Source organism: Nanorana parkeri, unplaced genomic scaffold (genome assembly GCF_000935625.1).
Source record: "Nanorana parkeri isolate BGI_ZX_2015 unplaced genomic scaffold, ASM93562v1 scaffold318, whole genome shotgun sequence".
NCBI classification, from domain to species: domain Eukaryota; kingdom Metazoa; phylum Chordata; class Amphibia; order Anura; family Dicroglossidae; genus Nanorana; species Nanorana parkeri.
Genome location: NW_017306586.1, coordinates 985,091 through 999,495, shown reverse-complemented (window position 1 = coordinate 999,495; position 14,405 = coordinate 985,091). Strand labels below are relative to the sequence as shown.

Sequence of the window (14,405 nt, the reverse complement as noted above, 5' to 3'; positions counted from 1 at the left end):
CTGCCTGGCTTCTTGATTGGTTAGGATGCCAGGCTGCTTAGCAACACGTAAAGCCGGCTTCCGAGCCAATCAGGAGCCATAACCCACTGCCTGGCTTCCTGATTGGAAAGGAAGCTGGCTCCATGCTCCCTCGGCACTTCCGGTCAGAGGGATATCTCCCTCTGACTAGAAGTTCTGGTATCAGAGGTAAGTATCAGAGCATTTGGACGAGTACTCGGCCAAATACTCTGTATCTGCACCGATACCAATACTAGTATCGGTCTCGGTGCATCCCTAATCTAAACATACAGCGGATATAATTGCTGATATACATCTAATATTGCTAGCTCCCTGGCTACAAGCAGAATCTTTGGTACTCGCTTGGTAGAAGCATGCAACAAGGAAAGTCAGAACACCTCATCAGTGACTCTTGAGAGAGTTCTGATGCCAGAAAATTACCAATAAAATCCATGATACTAGCATTTTTGGAAGGAGGCCAACAATTGTAAATATATTTAAAGAAGTGTAGTTCTGCTGCTCTTGCCATAACCTGCAAGTGGACACAGCATTCTTGCACATAAGGGTGAGCGCACCTGCCTGTTTGTCCTCCTTCTGTGTTGATACATCAGAACTATCTCTTGCTGTCCCTCTTTACCCTATCCATTACCACCACCATTTCTATGCAGTCTTCTTCCGCGTTCCCAACACTCCTGCTTGGCCACTGGATGGCAAGTGATGATGTAACTCCTGTGCATATGTGTAGAGGTTATATTTTCCTGACTTCCGGCTCCATTCTTGGCATCTTACAGATGCCAGGAATGGGCCGAGAGTATAAACAGTGCTTCAGATGTGCCACACTAGAAAAAAGAATAATACGAGAAAGGAGAAAAGTTTTTTTTTTTTTACAGAAGAGGCATGCAAAGTCTTTTTTTACTAAAATAACTCTCCTATTTTTTGTCACTAAAGTTCCAGTTTAAATGACAAGAAAACAAAATATACATTTTTTAAAATGTATACTGTAAATAGGATGAATGGCATTATTTAATGCATATAAAGTTGTATTCTTTCATCTCCACTATTTCAACAGACAGAAATAAAAATGTTTCTTAAATTTGACACCTAGGTTAAACTTGTTAAGCTTGCAATTGCCCTAGCCTTGCTAAGGTTAAATGAGACAAAGAAAGAGGGGTCATGGTGCCATGTAGTAATGTACATAGTGTTTTACTTTTAGTTGACTAAGTAATACACCTACAGCAAAAATAATGAAACATGCTTAATTCAAAAGCCCTGTGGTCATGAAATGTCAATAAATGGCTTGCAACGTCAGGAAGTGTGCAGATCAGTTCAGAAAAAGAAATATGTCAATGCTATGCATGGTTGCTGCTTGCACTTCACTGCCTACGAATATTACTATTCTATACTCTAAATTCTTTGCCACATTTAATAAAATGTAAATGAAAAGAACAAACATACACTTGTAGGCCTTATTCACTTTGGTGTGCAGCTGCATCCTATCATAGGGGTTGGCTGCACGCAATTACAGGCTGCATTTAATCGATTATAATCGATTATGTCGATTAGTTGTTGCAGCCCTACATCTGTTCCTCCTGGAAGCAGGTCTCTGCATGGGCATACATGCCATAAGGATGTGCATGCCCATGTGAATGAAATTTTAAACCTATGCTTGATATCTAGGTTCATTTCAGCATAAAACCTATTTTAAAACTCCAATCAGCTGTAAAAATGAACCCCACACTGCAAAGGTTAAGGGCTGGTTTTGTGTGGAGGGTAAGGAAAAAGATAAATACTTACTGTACCTTATTTCTCACTCCCCGTTGTGCGCTGGTTCCACTGAGCTGCTCGCCTTTACCATTCAACAAGTCACAGTCTCTCCAATGTCATCACGTACAATGCAGAATAAGAGCTCCTGCATTGTGTGTTAGGATATTGAGGGCCCCCCCAGGGACATGCCAGGGACATGGGGATTTTATTCCTACAAATTTAGCCTTACAACTATTTTGGAAGCTTAAATTCTTCAAAGCTCATTTCAGAATTTAGTAGTAAATCAGAGGGCGGAGGATGCTGAGGAACATATCAGTTGGAGTATTGCTGCCTATTCCTTCACCCCTAGTTTAACCAAACTATTAACCCTTGCACTTCTGGGAGGAGGGGCACTGCCTTGTTAATTTTATAACGGATGGAGTTTAGCTTAATGCAGACCTTTCCCAAATATTTACCTGTGCTGAGAGAAATATGGAGGCTGTCATTGCTTGCCATAATCTAAAAATTATAGTTACCTAGCTGATGACTTTATAAAATACAAAATATGGAAGCCAGCAAATTACCATGACAAGCAGGCAAAAAGCGTTTTCAGAAGGAGAGCCAGCAATGGCAGCTTCCTTATTTCATGTTAACCCAGGTTTTATTCAAAGAGCAATTTCACAGATCAAGGGAAACCAATCAGTAAGCTACTAATGCCACTGTACATTAAATGTACACTCAGCTAAGCTGAACTCCACAACAAGCTGAACAGCTAAATACACAGATGAATTACATATATGGGAGCTGTTTTACCTCCCAAAGGTTTTGTATATCTGTCCATCCAGTTTGCATAGACTTGCCACACAGCACAGCCAAGTGGATGACAGTACTCTGTTACAATTATAGACAGTAGACGGGACATAGAGATGTCTTCTCTGTTTCTCCAGCGCGCTGACTGGACACGTTACTTGTCAGTATATTTGGATTCAGTATACCTGACCTGCGTCCAATGTTTCCCCCACTCCCTCTCCCAGTCTATGTGCTGTTATATAGTGGACTGCATAAGGTAGATACCAAATCAAATTCAGATGCTTACACTAGTTCCATTAAAAAAATAAACATTAATGATTCGTTAAAAAAGACAGAGCTGCACTGATCTGTGTCTTTAATATCTGCATGGAGTTCAGTTTAAATCGTAATACAAATGGGTTGCAGACAGCCCTCATGCCTTTCCCCATGCCCTTGTATAGCAGAATACATCCTGAATAGTATGTTGTGTAACTTCCGTGTTTCCTTTGTTTTCGCTTATCACCAATCATATTTAAATGGGCAAGTTAGGGTTGAATCTGATTGGTGGCTAATATAAATGTTTTAGTACTGGCATATTTTTACATCAGGCTTTTTATATGTAACAGGCAGCATGAAGCCTTCAATGGGAGTGACAGTGCATGCTAGGATGAAGCAGTTACAAACTAAAGGCAGTGGAGTTGGACTGGTGCAATAAGGTAACATCAGGATGAACTACTCAGAAGGTAACCTGTACTCCTTGCATGCATCTTAAAGAGGAACTTAACCCATATCTTTGAAATTACAACAAATACACCTTTAGAAATGTTTAATAATGGCAATCTATAAAAAGATTCTTATTGATCAGTGCAAGCTTTGTATTTTTTTGCATACCTTATTTTTATTTTTTTCCCCATTCTTCTCATAGTGGCCATTTTTACTGCGGGCAGATGAATCAATCTCCCTTTACTTCCTTGAACTCTGGCACATGTGACTAGGACATGTGACTATGCACATCATCTCAGGAGAGGAAAATGCCTTTCCCATCAATGCTCTGCTGATGTAACCTCCCCAGGATGCAACGTTTGGACACATTACATCACTAATGCCCAAAAGCGGCAGGAACTGGAAAAACAATAATTGTAAAAGAAAAATATGTTTGTTTAACTAATGAATGTAAGATGATTTCATATCAGCATACAGAGCTGCATGCTGATGTGATTTTTAGTGAATGGTCCACTTGAAGGTTTAATTTAATTTTTTTATTTTAATCTGAACTCCAGGCAGATCTAAAATACACCAATTAATGCAGCTCTGTAATCATTAATACAAACTTGAATGTATTTAAAAAATACAAGCAGTGTAAGTACCTGAATTTGACATGGTTTCAGACTCTTGCAGTCCCTGTATAGCAGATCTGGTGTGTGAGAGGAAGAAGCAATACGGAGCAAAAAGAAGCTAATTTGTTTATTTACTGACAAGATGCATGTTGATAGGAAGAGGAAGCAGAGTGACAGAGACATGAGATCATCACTATGCTGCTTCTCCTTTTACTGTCCAGTCAGGCTGGGGCAGGTCCAGTATGACCTGGGTTTAGAGGAAGTGGGATAAATGATACCAGCTATCAGACTGAGGACATCTAGCAGCAGAAAAAAGTACTGTGAGGGTAATCTCTGGATTGAGGCTGAATGTTGCAGTATAAGTGGGTTCTGGTTTTTTATCTTTTAATGGGCTATTCATTTTTATCTTGTTATTTTTGGCCAGAATTCTACATTAATGGCCATCATTATTATGAAGAATCTACTTTTAAAGCATGACACTAACTGCTCTTACAGTTCTTGTACTAATGGAGGCTAAAAATAAAGTATTGTTTGAGAACATGCTCTTAAATTAAAATATTTATATACAAGTGCATTAAAACAAACTATATCACAAATATATCAGGAAACTAAATTTTCTTAAAAAGGGTGCCATTCAAGTACACTGTTATGCTGTACTCCATCTGTGACCATATGTATGCCCCCAGGAGCAAATTACTGTTTGCAAGGGTGCATCTGCCCACCATGTGCTCAGTTATGCCTATTACAGTTATGTGTAGAATAGGCAGAAATTCTCATGCACATGTTGCATAAAGGCAAAGACAGAACAAATGTGCACTTTAGGTGTATTTATTGATCGAACAGCTATAACTTTCACTTAAAACATAATCAAGCACAAATACAGTCAATTATACTGTTAATTGGGATATAATATTGTGAATTTGCAGCTAATAATATGCTCAAAAAGTAGCAAAGAATATATTTACAATAGTTAACTGCATGGAGCAGGTTTTGTTCTAAGCTTCACTAAATAACTACTTCTAAATCATTAGACAAAATAAAACTGACATATTTTACAGACATATTAAGTAGATCTCCTGTCCAGGAATCACGTAGAAAGGTATGCAAGTTGGCCTTAAAGTATAACTCCAGTCCATATGTTTTCATATTTGGAAGAGTAGTTAAACGTTGAGAATTGTTATCATGTCTTCATTATTGTAGGTACAGTAAGTATTTGTCTTCCTCTGGATTTTCCATTGACTTCTTATAATATATGAAAAATCCCAAGGTGACCAAGCAGTGGGGCAGCTACTTGAACAGAAACACCTTTGTGGTGTCTTCCCACAAACAGAACCAGGAGTGAGTTGTGAAATGTATAAGAGCCTGAAATAGAGACTGGCCTCAAAAGACATGAGGTTTAAAAATAATCTATTTCAAGCTTTAGAAGTGCAAATACATTCCAAAAGATTTTAGGGGAAAGCGTTAATGCTACTCAGACCTTTAGGTTCTTCTGTCTTTAGCAGGTACAACTAAAGATCCAGTTATACGCACCTGCTTTATGCACTACTGTACTGCTCTATATCTGACAAGCCCTGATAAGAGGAGCTTTGTATTTTATTTCCACAAATAAAGCCTTATTACTATTTTGGAAGCGTATGTTTTTCATATCTATCATTTCAGATTTGTATTGCTGTCTGTTGCATTTTGGGGAGAGTTTTCCTTACTTCCTGTACTGATTAAAAATTTCCCCAACAAAACAAAGGTACCAAGCACACTTTTTAGGCTGGCCAGCAAACATTTTGCAAATATATGAAAAGTGTGCTATTTTCTCAAAGCTATCTGAAAGTCCTACCATGGGCATTTATAGCAATTCATAAGCTGAAAGCAAGCTTACCTTGAAACAGCCCTTACCTTTCTGAGAGTACAGCAGTACACCAAAGGGGAAAGGGCTGCCCCCAAGTAAGCCTGTTCTCAGTTAGTGCATTGCTATGAATTTGAACACGTTTCCTCTGGGTAGTGGGACCCTGTACATGGGATGGGAAATGAAGGGTGTGTCCCACTACCCACGTAAAGTGTGTTTTACAAGTGAAACAGTCATTGATGGCCCTGGGAACTGTCTGGCTGTACTATGTCTGTCTATAACAAACTGCTATATTAATATATTCTGCATATTCTGCATGGAGTTAAATGCAGTTGTCCTGTAAGGCGGATATATGCACAGCTGAAAGATTGTGTATAACTGGATTTTTGCATATACTACATATGGATTTTGAATGCTGAAATTTAGATAACTATAAGGAAGGTAATACTTTGAGCATGGCTCCTAACATATGGTCATCATATATCTATATGTTCTTTGCATGATTAGGTCTACACTGGGCTACTGTTTTCTTTTTAAATGTTTTTAACCAATGTCCTCTGTCCAAATAATTTTGTTGGTAATAAATGTTAGTTAATGTTTTTGTGAAAATAGGTACTAAAAAGACTAGCTTCATTTGAGGAGCTTTTCGTTAAACTATGAATTCATTTGGAATAAAAGCTGATGATTTTAGCGGAAGAGTGGTGAATTGCATTTTATTTTTCTCCTACTGTTGCTGTTTATCATGAAAGGCTGAGCATTAATCCTAGAACCTCCAGGATATGAAATGTAACAAGTGTGCTACTTTGCTTTTATTTCTTGCTTGATTTTATACTTTATTAAACCATTTAAATTTTTTAATTAGGATTATACAAAAATTGTGATCGGAGGCATGCTATCACAGCATGGGGAGACATGCTCACTTACCCATTAAAAAGGTAATGAGGTTGATTTATTACTTCAAATAGGTTGTTCACTTTGCAAGCGAATTTGCATATTGCAGGGAACGTTTCCTTTAGCTTGGTGAATGTGGTGAAATTTCACTTTGCAAAGAATACTTAATTACTGCAAAGAATACTTAATTACTCTATGTGCAAGAAAAATTATAAAATAATTAACCTGTTTTTTTCCTTGCACATGACTGGGCAGTGGAAGTCAGCAGTTTCACCTTATTCACTAAACTAATGGGAAACCTCCCCTGCAAAGTGCAAATTCCCTTGCCAAGTGAACAGTCTATTTGCCTTTAGTAAATCAACCCAGATGGCTCTGCACTGCACCCAGTAATTAGTTTTCTCTCGATTCAAAAAGCAAAAGTTAAACAACAGAATTTACCCTCTAACACTGGTCTTGTTTCATTAAGCAATCATTTATGGAGAACCTGGCATTTTGCAGAGGAAAAATCTACTATATATGGCATCTGGTAATCTGCACAAAGCAGGCAAATAGGACTATAAATCTGGGTCTGTCTGATATGCAGACAGCTTCTGCATTCTGCTCAGATCAGTAAATCTTATCTCAAAGGTACTTGTAAGGTGAAGATTGTAACCAAACAATCCAAAGGTTTTTGCTTCTTTTTTTTTTTTTTAAATAAAGAAACCTGAGCGTATCAAAATGGTTTTCTTTTAAAACCATAAATTTATTCAATCTCCCTTTAACTTCTTAACTGTAAATAACAGTTCTAAACCTTGAAGATCTCAGGGTTTTATGTTATCATTTGGTCCGATTAAGGACTCTTTTGTCTGTTTCTTCTGCCAGTGCTGGGCTCTCAGCTTGACCCTGGCATAGATCTGCCTCCCCTGCTTGCAGGGATTTACAAACTTGCTAAATACCAAGAAAACACTTTAATTTGCTATTTCCTAGTCTGTGGACCCCCTCCATAGAATAAAAAAAAACAAAAACCATGGCAATTATTTCCAACACTTAGCCTTATATACCATCTAATGCTGCTACAAAGTAGTAATATTAGATAAAAAAAGATGTGCAGTCAGTGATGGTCTTACAATAATAGCCTTATTGTTTCTTGAAGTACACATTTTACAGTACAGCACTTACATTTTTGTATTGTTTGAAAACAACATGGTATTTCTAAAGAATAAGCCAAAGCATATTACTATGGATACATGAGTGGAGATAAAAAATCTAATTTCAAGTATTGTATAGCAACATGCTCCAAATACATGTTTTTGGCTCCCTTTGAATATATCTTGTTGGCTCTTCTCAACTGTAGCTAATTGAATGAGCAAAAGCTCTATTTTTCCACTGGTATTATAGACAAGCCTATATAGTAGTTAGTGCAAACCATCCATGATTCAAAAGTTTATAAAGTTCAATTTACATTAGACATTTTGCAAAACACCTGTATTTTTTTCCAGTTTTTGATTTTCGGGACAATAATATTAAATTATATAAAACTTAGGGTGCCTACCACGAGGCAGCCACCTTCGGAACGGAAGGCAGCTCTTACCGCCTCACAGCAGTCTCCAGCCGTGGACTCACCGGAATCATCCAGCGACTCTGATGCCCCCTCTCCTGCACCTATATCGGCTGATGTATCAGAGGTGATGAGAGACCTCCCAACCAAGTCTGATCTGGCCCATATGTTCCGGGTCTTGGAGTCCTCGCTCAAGCAGGACCTGTCCAACGTGCGTTCTGACCTATCTCATTTGCTGACCCGGGTGGAGGACTCCGAGACCCGACTAGACGGCCACGATCGGGAAATTAGAGAGATCCATCTCACATAAATGCGCTTACCTGAGATTAATGGTATGGATTGTGAATCCTGTATTCTACATGCTATTTAGTATTACTCGGCATCCTGTGTTGCTTTTATGTCTTTTCATATGTCTTATAACAATAAAAATTTATTATACAAAAAAAAATTATATAAAACTTGAAACACACAAGTTGTATCCATGTAATTGATGTATTGTTATCTCTGTAGTAGTAAGGCACTGTAAACAAATAATTTGTGTCAAGCTGAACTAATCAGTTTGAGAGAACGCTGTGCAGTCTCGCAGGGTACCAACAACAAATGACTCTGTATAATTCCAGACCATTAGTAACAGATTACCACTTTTTTTGCTTTAAGTTTACTTAAACTTATTAAAAAAGGCTTTGGAGTTACAACTAAGAATCAAATCATACTGTGTTCTGCACTTCAGGCATCAAAAAATAATTGAAAAATGTTCTGCCTTACTGGTTTGTTTAAAGAAAATCTACTTTTTTTTCATATGACAGCTCAGAAATGTAGATGCTGAAAAATACATAATGGGTTCTGTACTCATCTTCTGTAAGAATGGTATAGGTAAGTGGGACTTGAAGAGGATTTAAATAATATCATTCAACAACATGCCAACATTATGGGGAAGAGAATTTTCAACCATGAGACAAAAGCTGTCAAGGTTTTGAAAATGAAGTAAAGCAAGAATAATCCTAGGGTTGGTGGAAATAAATAGGTATTAGCCTAAACTCTTATCTCATTTCAGCGAGACTGGTGAGCCACAACCGTTGCTTCTAACATATGAAACATTATTTTTCCTTCTTGAGGATAGGAGAAGAATCTATGATCCAACAGAACACGAGACATTTATGAACACAGTTGCACTATATTTCTAAATGTCACATTTTACAAATGTGCGCAAATCATTCGCAGTTCATATTTTATCTTCTGTGGCTGAACGTTGAGACGTGCCATGCCACGGCCACTTGCAGATGCTTTGAAACCCTTACAAATGTCTAAAGTTTGTAAAATCTGCACTTGTGGGCCAATGATAGATATAAATAACCAGTATTAAAGCTGCTGCACTAAATACACCGAGGTCAAGGGATGTATATAATGAGTGTGCAGCGCTGGGTGTTAAGTCCGTGTTTTTTTAGTTAAAGAGAATGAGCATTTATAATCTCTAGTGCATATACTGCCAGTTTAATTACCCTAATGGCAGCTAGTGTTATTGAATTATAAAGTGCAAAACCTCCACTTAGTGCAAATGTGCAATAAATATCTATATAAATATTAAATGCATAGATTCCACAATATCTAAACGTTAGCACAATAAATATTTGTGATTAATTAATATTACATGAAAACGTGCATCAAACTTGACAAAAAATCAATTGCAAAAAAGTGATAAATTATGTAGTGAATCAGATCTAATAACAAATCCAATCTTGTATAAAATATTGATGATTAAAATAATCCAGAAAGTGTTTAAAAGTCTTTTTCCCACACCATGTGTTAGTGTCCACGTCACTCGACCCTCTGGGGTGCGCACTCATCAAACTGTTATTGTCTGTAGGAAAGTTGAGCAATAGATATGCGGTCCCAGCAACCGTCCCAGCAGTGTCCCATAGGTCGGTGGTTAACGAAAATTATAAAAAGAAACTCCTCATGGTGTTGTAGGTATAAACATTACACAGGTGCAGTTATATGAAAATTACTTCTTAAATGCTTTTCTGTTTTTTTTAAAGACAAATTACACCAAGTTAGAAAATCTATGGGAAATCTGCCACACTTTCAAATAAGCAATGAACGCAAAGCAATGCAACACATCAAATGTGACATGATGATAACTCAGTCACAAGTCTATGACAGATTCACAAACTGCGGCACATTAACAGACACAACTGATGTGAAAAATGTCCCCCAATGTTTGCTGCATACAGGGAAATCATTTTGATGATGCCACCCTGGTACACATCACACAACATTCTGTAAACAATTCACTGTCACAAAAAAACTTGAATTGATTCCGTCCCAAGCAAATACCACATAATGCCTCTTAAGGAAACAGAAAAAACTCAGAAAGGCTACTTTGCCCTATAGCATGCAGTCAGATTTGTCAGGCTGACATTCTTTATCACATTTTGTTTTAAAAATTAGTCCTAAAGGTATGACAAGGTTATGAGTTTAAATACTGCTTTATTGCAACTTTATTTTGATTTATAATATGTATTTTAAAAAAATAAGAAATAAAGAATAGGGAATACTTTGTAAGGTATAATTCTACTTTTGCTGAAAACCAAAAAAATCCTCTCTGATCAATTATTTATGTTGTAAGGATTTTAGCAAACATCATAGAAAAGTCCTAACTGTTTTTACATTTGTATTAGAACTTGCATAAGGATCCACTTCCTACCTACTTTTGAGAGCTAAGCAGGAGAGTTTTCCTGCTATGATCAATCCCAGGTTTGTAAAAAGATTTAAAAAGATGGAACAGCAGTCAGCCAATCACGTGAGCAGGAAAGCACATTTCTGAAAGGAGCTGTGTACACTAAGCATGCACAGAACCAACCTCCTCCCATACAAGGAAGCCAAGTCTCTTTTTCTTGGTTGTGAGAAATCGTAACTGGATTCATATGGAAAAAAGCAAAAGACTCACTGCTTCAATTCCACCAGACTGCAGATCAGTACAGACATCAGGTCCAGGCTGCAGTATGCTCCCACTTGTCAAACAATATCTCTCCATTCAGCCGCACGAAACTGAGGTCCATCAAAATCCAACTTTATTGTTGTAAATTCCATGCAAAGTTCAAAATACAAGGTATAAACCACCATAGTATCTTTCCCACTACAACGCCTCTTACGAGTTTCACCACCTGGGCTTAATCATAGAGAAGCAATGTCAATTAATCTTTATAATATATGATCTAAGGGGAGAGACAAGTCCTTAGAATGTTATTAGGCCAGTATCAAAGTGAGGTGGAAGGCATTTTCTGATCCAGGGGGATAGCCAGGCTTTGGCAATGGTTGGTTTAGCAGTGGTGAGAATACAAGTCATTAAAGTAAATTTGGATGTACTCAGACCGTCAGGTTTTAAATTTAGAAGGGCAACCACTGGTTGGAATGGGGGGAATATTGAATGAGAGAGCATAAAAAAGCAAAAGGTTTACGCCAAAAACGTTGTGCAATTGGGCATGTCCACTAAATGTGTAACATAGTTCCCGGTTCATTAAAGTGGTGAAAGCAGTTAGAGCATGAAGTGGGGAAGATGCGGGCAAGTCTACAGGAAACTACCTTTTAAAAGTTCAAATCCCTAATAAAGGTGACCCCCTGCAGCCCCAAATTGGTAACCTTCTTACAGACTTTTTTTTTATCAATAAATTGGGTTTCTTGCATGGATTGTACCATTGTTTGGTGCGTCATATTTTTAAAGCCATTACAAAGACATGTCATGATTTAAAGCACCCCAGTGGAATTTAGTATAAAAAATAATTAGGAGTTCCTCTTGCAAATCCCTTACCATGAAGTCGGAAGGTTCCCTTTGACCTTGTAGGAGAGAAGGCAGACCCAAACTACTGTAGGACTCTCGCTAATGAAATCTCAAAGAGATAAAAGAAGATAGCAGGTAATTCAGCCCTTCTATAATAGTGTCTAACTGAATGTGCCTATTTTAAGTTAAACCTTGCCCTGTTATAAGCACCAAGAACCTTGTCTTGAGATTATTACAAAGTCTCTGTGTAAATAAGAAAAAGTGGAAATATTGAAGCCTTTGGCAAATCTGCCCCTTAATTTGTAAACCAGATAGAAACGTCAATATGGAACTCAATCAACACTATTCAGTGTAAAATCTGTTCATGTTGTCATGGTTACAAAGATTTTACACCAAATAATGTTGAAGAATTTTTCCAGAGGGTTTACTTAATTTATATAGTGCTTTCTGTTCTCCATACAGTTCTTATTGAATTAATATTGAGTGACACAAGTAACAAGCACTCTATGTCCTTTAAAATTCATGGCTGTGATTTGTAGAATGTGCATATTCAAAGAATTCTCATTCTAGAACTAGAATTTAATTGACAGTACACGTTTAAATTTTGGTTTCAACAGCCTTTGAACAAAATATATTGGCATACCTTTTCTAATAGATGCCAAGATTTTCATCACTTCTAAAAAAATTATGCATATCACCACAAAATGTGAAACAGTAGTGAAAGGAAACTATATGTTTTTAGTCAACTGAATTGCTTTTGTTTACAGGTTTATAAACTGATCTTTTAAATCACGTTTCACTTAAATGTATAATATCATTATAAATAAACATTTAAAACCGGGTGCAATAATAGTTTTTTCAGGGCACTGTAGGACTATCAAATTAAATAGTACAGCATTGACTGCTTACTTGCTGACTGCTTCTTTCTAATTGAAAATCCAACAGTAAAGGCGGCCTATGAAGCTCGTAACAGTAATTTGATCATGATGATTTACATAGAAATAACAGCAATGGACTTGCCAGTGCTATTGATAGGGATTAAATTCCGAAACCCATAACAGTTAATTGGAATTTAGTCTACATTAGTCAGATCAGTTAGGAGATGGTTATAGCTTAGGGTTGCCACCTTCTCTTCAAGCCAAACCCGAACACTGTAGCGCCTCGCGGCAATTTTTTGGTAAAATACACTATGCGCATATTTTGTGATTAAATAACATTGGAGGTAATCACAAAGATGCCAGTGTGCCACAGATCCACAGATATACAATCTGTACACAGTGGTGTACTCTGGTTTGGGGCCGCCCTAGGCAAGACGAAACTAGAGCACCCCCCCACTTAATCCGCAGGATCTCAGGGGGGCTGTGCAGGATCTGTGGTGGGCTCTGCCATAGAGCCCACCACAGATCCTGCAAAGCCCCCGAGACCCTGCAGAGCCCACCACAGATCATGCACACACCCCCTAAGACCCTGCAGACCAGTGCGGGATGTGTGGTGGGCTCTGGCCAACATAGACTCCACCACAGATCCTGTGTAGCCCACCCGAGACTCTCAGGTGGGCTGTGCAGGGTACCTTTAGCAGCAGTGTGATCATCTTACCTGCTGCTTGGTCCCCGGCCTCCTCCACCGATGGACTGGTGCTGCAGGACCCGGCCTCCTTCGCACCTCGACGGCTCTTCTATGACCCAGTGTTCTGTCAAGCATGCACCGGCTTCCTATAGCGCGATGGCACCCTGGCCCCGCCCCTTTCTGATACGACATGGTCTCTGCCTCGCCCCGCCCCCTCCTGCTGGTCCGTCTCCTCTGTCTCTTCCCCCTCCTCCACCACTGCCTCCTCGCCGCTTTTCTCTGCCTCCTTGCGGACTCCGTCCTTTGATGCTGCCGCCTCCTCCGCCCGCCCCCCTGAAGTCTGCCACCCAAGGCCAACGCCTTGTTTGCCTTGCGGCAGAACCGCCCCTGTCTGTCCGTAAACGATGCCCCCATAAGATGCCAGTATGCCACAGGACCCCAGATATGTACTATACAAAGCAGTATCCATATACCTTGCCGCACTCCTTACCGTATATCCCAAAAGTAACGGGTGATCGTAATGACTGCGGATGGCACCACTCACAAAAGAACTCCAATACAGATGTCACCAGCACCAAGATTCCATGTTAGTGTAAATTAGGGATGCACCGATACCATTTTTTCGGTATAAAGTATGAGTACCAATATTTTTGGTACTCGCCTATACCAAATGCCGATACCAGTGCCTTGTGCCCCAATTATCAGGAAGTCGGGCGGCGGATCATGACCTGTTGCCCGGCTTCCTGATTGCCTGTGAAGCCAGTGTTCCAGTAAAAGAACACCGACTTCAGAGGCTGTCTGACTTCCTGACCAATCAAGAAGACGGGCGGCGAGTCATGATGTGAACCCGCCTCCTGGCATCCTGATTGAAGCCAGCTTCTTAGCCACTTTTTTCAAGGCAGCCTGGCTTCCAAACCAATCAGGAAG

At 38.8% G+C, this 14,405-nt stretch overlaps 1 protein-coding gene across 1 annotated transcript in view; it reads right to left on the bottom strand.

Moving 5' to 3' along the window:
• Positions 1 to 14,405, bottom strand: part of TRHDE (thyrotropin releasing hormone degrading enzyme) — a gene marked incomplete at its 3' end in the record, with an annotated part of 466,420 nt that overhangs the window by 423,598 nt on the left and 28,417 nt on the right. The window lies entirely within an intron of this gene.